We start from the raw sequence: 7,514 nt of genomic DNA on the forward strand, positions 1-7,514 counted from the left end.
TCGGACCGGACCAATGACTGAGACGGACTGACCCAAATCAACAACTCTAGCTTGGGCCCACGACTAAGTACGATCAGACTCATAAGGCTGTCATAAATTTAAACTTTAATGATATATTTAAAAATAATAATATATTTTTCATGTTTAAAGAAAAAAGTTCATAGATTTACTCTGAACCTTAGTACTTTTGTGAACTTTTTGATCTCGTGAATTTTTTTAATTGGGAGATTTCACGTCTTGTGGGTTCTTTTAGTCCCAACCCATGTGGATCAGGACCAAACCCTATGGATTAGATTAAATTGACAACTCTACGTATTAAAACAAATCAGTTGGAAGAAATTGAAAGAACAAAATAAGTGAATACAAAAATTAAATGATAATATTTATATAAAAAATTATTTTAAGTGCTAAATTAAAATCAGTCTTAAACAAAAATTTTAATTTTAATTAAGTGTAAAAAATGATAATATATATATTATGTGTGTAAAATTCAATAATTAAATACGGATGGGCTGAATTTGGACAGTTTCTTGTTATTTGAAATATAAAAAGTTATATTTTAGATTATTAACTCTCGAATACAAAAATTTATGGAAGTGCAGGTTGAAATTATGGAGGTGCGAGAAGAAGAAATGGCCGTAATGATAAGAATTGGGCTTTCATTTCTTGGCCCATTTTACTGAACCATTCCTAAGCAAATTTAAAAATTGGGCCTTGCTGGTTTAAGCTCAATTAAATCAGGGCTTTTGTTCCTGCACCCCATAAATTTTGAAATCTCACATTTATCCTTTGTCCGGACCATCTAATTTTATCATACACTGTTTTATTATTAGTTGAAAAGTATATTTCAAAGTAGAAGGCTAAAATTCTAACACTGTCAGAAATTCATTTTTCCAAAATTTATAATTTTAACACATTTGCTTGAAAGTTATTTTTTTTTAAATATTAGAACTTTAACCCATTTCAAAAATACTTCTCTGAAAATGTTAAAATTTTGGCATTCAAGATTGGAGTTTTAGGAAGCCAGTTTTTGGAAAACAGAAGAGACAGTAACTGATTTGAAGGACAAAAACCTTTACATTATTTGGAGTAATCATGCTTCTCTCTTAGGAAAAATTTACCTTTCAACCAAACAAGTGACTTCATTAACAAACGGGACAAATTTTTATTATTACTTAGCACAATTTCTGATTTTTTTTTCTTTTAAATTTGATTTCTATAAAGAACTTTCCAAAGTGCGTTAAAATTTCAACACATTCCAAAAGTATTTTTTTTAGAATGTCAAAATTTGAACACTCCCAACATTTACTTCCCAAACTAAGTTAAACTCTTAAAATTTTCAAAAAAACATTGTTTTCTCCTTCCTCTTCACTGCATTTTCTTTTATTTGCGTGCTTGCGTCTGGGTTGCTAGTGGAACTGGTACGACGTTGTCATTATTTATTTAATTGTAACACAATTTAATAAATAAATAAAAAAGGGTAAAATAGCTTTTCTACATAAAAATGTATAGATATATTTTCTTTCAACTCAAACCTTATCACTTTAGTTTGGGTTTAATTTTCTTCAACCAAACATCCTTTTTACTTGATTTTTAACCTATGAATTTTGTTTCTCCCTCTATTTTTCTCTCTCACCGCTAAACAAAAGTGGGATCGGTTTTCTGATCTGTACTGTTCAGTGGATATATGGTATTTAAAAGGGTAGGACCAAGGAGTGCGAAGCAGTGGTTGTGTGTTCCCTGTACGTTTACCAAACTGGCCTCTCACTCTGGGCCCATAAAAGGCCCATCCTTTTAAAGCCTTATCCATTACATTTTTCTTTCTTAAAGCATGAACATCGAAATATACACACGACAAAAAAGTACCAACTTTGAAACAAAAAAAAAGGTGGAGAAGAAAAGAAAAAAACAAAACAAAAGCACGAGCAGTGATCCAAGACTAAGATCTCAGGGTGTTGAAGGTTGGCAAGGATTAATAGTATATTCAACTTGGAGAATGTGTCCTTCCAATTCTACAACACTTTGTTTCTTCATAATTATTGGAACATGCTCTTCTCTCGCTTTAACTTTATCTCTCTCCTGACGTAGTTGTAGACGTACACATATACATTATATGTCAAATCATGTTAAATTCTTTTATTATTTATTTTTTTTTTCTTATTCTTTCTTTTATTGTCTTGTTTCTAACATCATTAACATTAAGAAAACATAATATAACATCTAGTGTTGAATCTGGCAAAAAACAACACTAATTATCTGTAACATGACTAACAAGGTTTTGAATAATGTTCGTTGAAATAAAGGATTAAATGGAATTGTGAAATACATAATTTGAATGTGAACAAAAATAAAAGTTTTCGCATGTGAAGAGTATATATTAGTACAAGTTTTGGATGGGCGAAATGGAACATGGAAACATAATGGACAGCGATGTTTAAGATAATAAAGAAATTAGAGGGTTGAATTGATGTGCTTAAATTCACACTGTTGCATGATGCTACAACACAAAGCGATGAGTTTGCCAAGTTGGCAATTTGTTGTTTTATGATAACCATACAATCTGAAAGTCACTTTCAGAAAGTTGCAGAGAACAACCCAATGATACAGCTTTTCTCCCCAACTACTACTTTTAATCCAAATTCTAAGATATATTATCCATGGCTCAAGAAAACGCATCTTAAATGCATATGTTTCATTGTCACCCCCAACTGGTTTCATCACACTAGCCACATAAAAAATGCCCCACTCTAACAACGACTCAACTCAACCATATCCTTAAACGCTCTCAAATACCATGAAGCTACGGATTCACTTCTTTTCCCCAACTTTCTGACATCCTTAATTCTCCAGCACCTGTTTTTATAGTATAAATTTGACAACTTTAACAGTTTCACCTATGAAAATGTATTGCTGTTAAAAATGAAGTTGAAATGCATTAAATATTGGTTTAATAAATAATAATAAGTGGAACAGTTTAAGATATTCAAGTGATAATTCCTTCTGAAGTGTTCATGCAAGTGGATGGTATAATCATTTTAATTTCTTTTAAAGGTTTGGCTACTCAACAGAAACTGTGATAAGTACTAATGGCCTACTACTTGGGTTAATGTGTCACCCTTGTAACAATATACTTCTGTTTACACATTATGCACCAGAGAACTTTGATGGATATGAAAGAAAAAATCATATTAATTTGAAAGGGAATATTTTTGAATGAGATAAAAAGTAATGAGAAAAAGACAAGGTTGGTGGCAAGGAAGAGTTGGTTCATTTTTATCCAACACTGTAATTTGTTTCTTCCTATTTCAGATCTAGTAGCTATAGGGATGTTAATTAAGGGTATTGGTAGTTGTGAAATTTGATTAAACTTAATCTCACTTATTGAGCATTGGATACCTATTTAGACGTTAGATGAATAGGTTGTAGCTGCGTATTAGTAAATATAATTGGAGGGAGGGAACCATGATTACTCATGCAATCACGTGCTTCCTCATCTTTATTATTGGCCTCAAGTGCATCACATTTTTCTCAAATTGTAAATTAGTATATAAAATGATTTATATATAGGTAATAATCAGTCTTCTCAATATTTGATTACCAAAAACAACCTTTTTTTTTTTTTTTGCTTCTTCATATTTGAAAGGCATTTATCCAACCTTAGAAAATTTTATACCCTGTCGAATTATTATGAACTTTATATAAGTTATAATCCTTATACATCAACACTTATCACTGAACATGTATTTAAGTTTTCACAGTAGGCTTAGATTTGAGTCACTTGTTTGGTGTTCAAATAAGCCATGCAGTAGTATTTTTGTTTTTGCTATATTATTATTTCATCAATTTCAAAATTACAGCTGTTTTTAGCTAAATACATATTTATAAGAAAACATTAACTATTATATTTATGAATTGAATTAATACCTTTATATAATGTAACAGTTTTATAAAATTAACGTTTTAATATATATATTAATAAGTTTATGACGAGGAACGCATTACAAACGTTATTTTAATTCTATTAAATAATTACATTTTTAATAAATATACGTTAGTTAAAAAATCATTATTTTGAAATTTCAAAGATATTTTATTGTTATTAGTAAAAATATATTATTTTTTTATACATAAGATACAAAATTGATTAACAGATAAACATATAAATTCTGTAGAGATTGAAGAAAAAGATTAAATATTTTATTTTTAGAAAATTAAAGACATCTAACATTTATCAAATGTCAATCCTATGTAATCGACGTGTTATAATCTAAAATTAAAATACTTTATCTCATTATTTCTTCCAATTTTTAACGTATTTATATACTCATGTATATAATTGAAAATGTATTTTTCTTCTAATAAAATTCGTATTATTTTGTAACGTATGATTCAATTTTGATTTCATTCACTTATTGTGTCTGATTTCAAATGAAATTTAATTTATTAAGGTAGTGAGATTAATTCAAATACACCTATAAATAAGACCATGTAATATTATTCTTTGTGTGCAAATATTGAAGAAGTGAAACTTTTATTTGTGTTATTAGAAATGATGAAGATTTTTTTCATAATTCTTTTGTTTGTCCTGATTTCTCAAGGTGAGATCTTCTCTTGAAAGATATAACTTCTGTTTATAAAATTTTTTTATCGATAATTTGTGTTGTGTATGATGATTTTAGGTTATAGCCCGTGTTCTTTGAGTGATATCCATGTAAACCAATCTAGAACAGGACGTACAGTAAATGGAAAGCCACAATAGACCGTGTATATCACAAATTGGTGTGCATGTGTTCAAACAAATGTATAATTAGATTGCAAAGGATTTCAAACTTTTGAAGCAATTGAGCCTTCACTCTTACAAGTCTCGGGTGTTGTTTGTCTTGTTAGTGCAGGTCAACCTATCTGGAAATGTGCTATAATTTAACTATGTTTGGGATACGGGGATACTCAATTCCCGTTAACTCCTATTTCCTCAATTGTTGCTTGTTAAGTGTAAAGCAAATATTTTTTTTTAATAAACTCAACTTTTTGCTCTTCTTATATATCAATATTAACACTTTATGATAAAATATTAATTTTATGTTGTTGGTTTTTTTTATAATTTGTGAATTATTGTTTTATTTTGGAGAGTATTTACTATAGTAATAATATATATTCAATTTCTATATTGAATTATTTAAGGCCAATGGATTTTATTTATTAACCTATCTAGTGCAATAAGTATTTAGCATTTCATATAAAACTTAACCTGGTTGTTGTCTTTTTTAAATATTTTGAATCCGTAACATTTTCTCCCAAATTAAAATGTATTATTTTTATCAACTCCAAAAATGTAATTGTTTTACAATAAATTAAAGTCAATAATAAAATCATTGAAGAAGTGTCATATACACTCCAAGTTTATTATGATGGAAGAAAGAAATTTATATATTCATAAGCTGAAAGAAAATACTTTTAGGCTTAACAATAATGTGCTGCCTTAAAGGATATAGTTTTTTATTGGGTTAAATATATTTTGATCCCTTGACTTTTACTGCTGAAAATTGGAATTAGTCTCTCTTATAAACTTTGGACTAACTTAGTTCTCTAACTTTAAAATTGTGTGTATTTAGTCCTTTTAACCAAATTTTTGTAAATTTATTTGACGTTTCAAACACATTTCATGAAACTTAAAAGAAATTGGTTAAAATGACTAAATACACAAATTAGATGACTAAATTAATATAAAATATAAGACAAACTATTTACAATTTTCATTCAAAATTAAAAGACTAAAAAAACCCTTTTGTTATTTATTAAAAGACTTTGCATGTACAAGTTCATATAAGAACCATTTGCGGCTAAATTGAGAATAAGAATATAATTATAAATCAATTTTGGAAATTTGTAATAAAGGCCTAAAATAATAGGGTTAAATATGTTTTTTGTCCCTTAACTTTCGGTGAAAATTGAAATTAATCCATCTTTGAAATTTTGACCTAATTTAGTCCTCAAACTTTAGAAATGCATGAATTTAGTCTTTTTAACCACATATTTTTAAGTTTATTTGACTTTTCAAATGCGTTTTATGATAATATTTGAGTTAACATTAAAACGAAAATGTGTCAAATAATATAAAAAATTCAAATACTATCATGAAATGCACTTGAAATGTTAGATAAACTTAACAAATTTTGATTAAAAGAACTAAATACACGCATTTCTAAAGATGAAGGACTAAATTGGTCAAAAGTTTTGAAGAGGGACTAATTCCAAAATTCACTTAAACTTGAGGAACTAAAAACGTATTTAACCCAAAATAATATAGATAAACATTCATTTCATGTCCTTGATTTTCGATGAGTGAGGAAAAAAATTTCAGGAAATAAAGAATAGTTGTTTGTTTTAAAAAAAAATAAAAGGGAAAAGTAAAGAAATTTGAAGGTAAACTTATTCTAATATTATATTTAAATTTGAACAATTATCAATATTAATATGTGGATTCTGTTTAAAGGATAAGATACTACTAAAATATACTAATATTATATTTAAGTATATAAAGTCATCTTAAAATATATTGACATTAAAAATATTTATGTTAGATCTAAAAATATAAAATGATACTACATATATAAAAATATTTGTATTATGGAGATATATTTCTGTATTTGATAAAGGCAAAGAAAAGAGAACTTTGCAAATTACCTTCAACACCCACTCTCTTGTTAAGTTCACGCCCCATTTTCTTAATCTGAAAAATAGATATCTGAGTCCAACTTTAAAATCCAACCGTGCTTTCTAGATGCAACACCTCAAATCACTATTTGCCATTCCTTAATTTAATTATAACATGCATTGCCTTAATCACTTGAGTAATTAATTAAAACATAAACATATTATATATTAAATTATCAACTCTAGTTAGGAAAGTACATATAAATATTTAATTAAAATAGTTTAAAAACTTAAAAAATATCTTGATAATAGATATAAAATAACAATTACGAGCATGTGGATCAACTATCTAAAATATTTTTATATATTACATATTTTGGTAATTAATTTCCTACGTATTATTATAATAATTTTTTATTTAAATAAAATCATCTGTAATACATTATATAAGTAATCTCATTATTAAGGAACAATCTATACTTTTTTAATCATAAATTAATAGTTAACTAAAAGTCAGACTATAAATTAGTTATAATTATTTTAACTGCGCATAGTATTAATTAAATTAAAAAAAGGGAGTACTGAATTGAGTGAAGAAGAGGGTAGAGTTGAGAAAGAAGAAAAAATGTGGTCCAGTGTGAGGTGTGCAAGGCAAAGCAATGCAAAGCTGCAGCGCACTTTCTCTCTCAACCAAACAAACAACAAGGCATCGTTGTCGACATCATTGCGATCCCAGAAACAAATGCAAACCCTTATAACACGTGTCCCTTTCCATTCACCAATTCCCATACTCACATTTCTTTATTTATTTCACCTCCCAACCAGTTTTTTTTTTTTTTTTGGTTTTCTTCTCGCAAACA

The sequence above is a fragment of the Vigna unguiculata genome, chromosome 7 (assembly GCF_037176805.1).
Source record: "Vigna unguiculata cultivar grain cowpea cultivar isolate G323 ecotype 2 chromosome 7, ASM3717680v1, whole genome shotgun sequence".
Taxonomy (NCBI): Eukaryota; Viridiplantae; Streptophyta; class Magnoliopsida; order Fabales; family Fabaceae; genus Vigna; species Vigna unguiculata.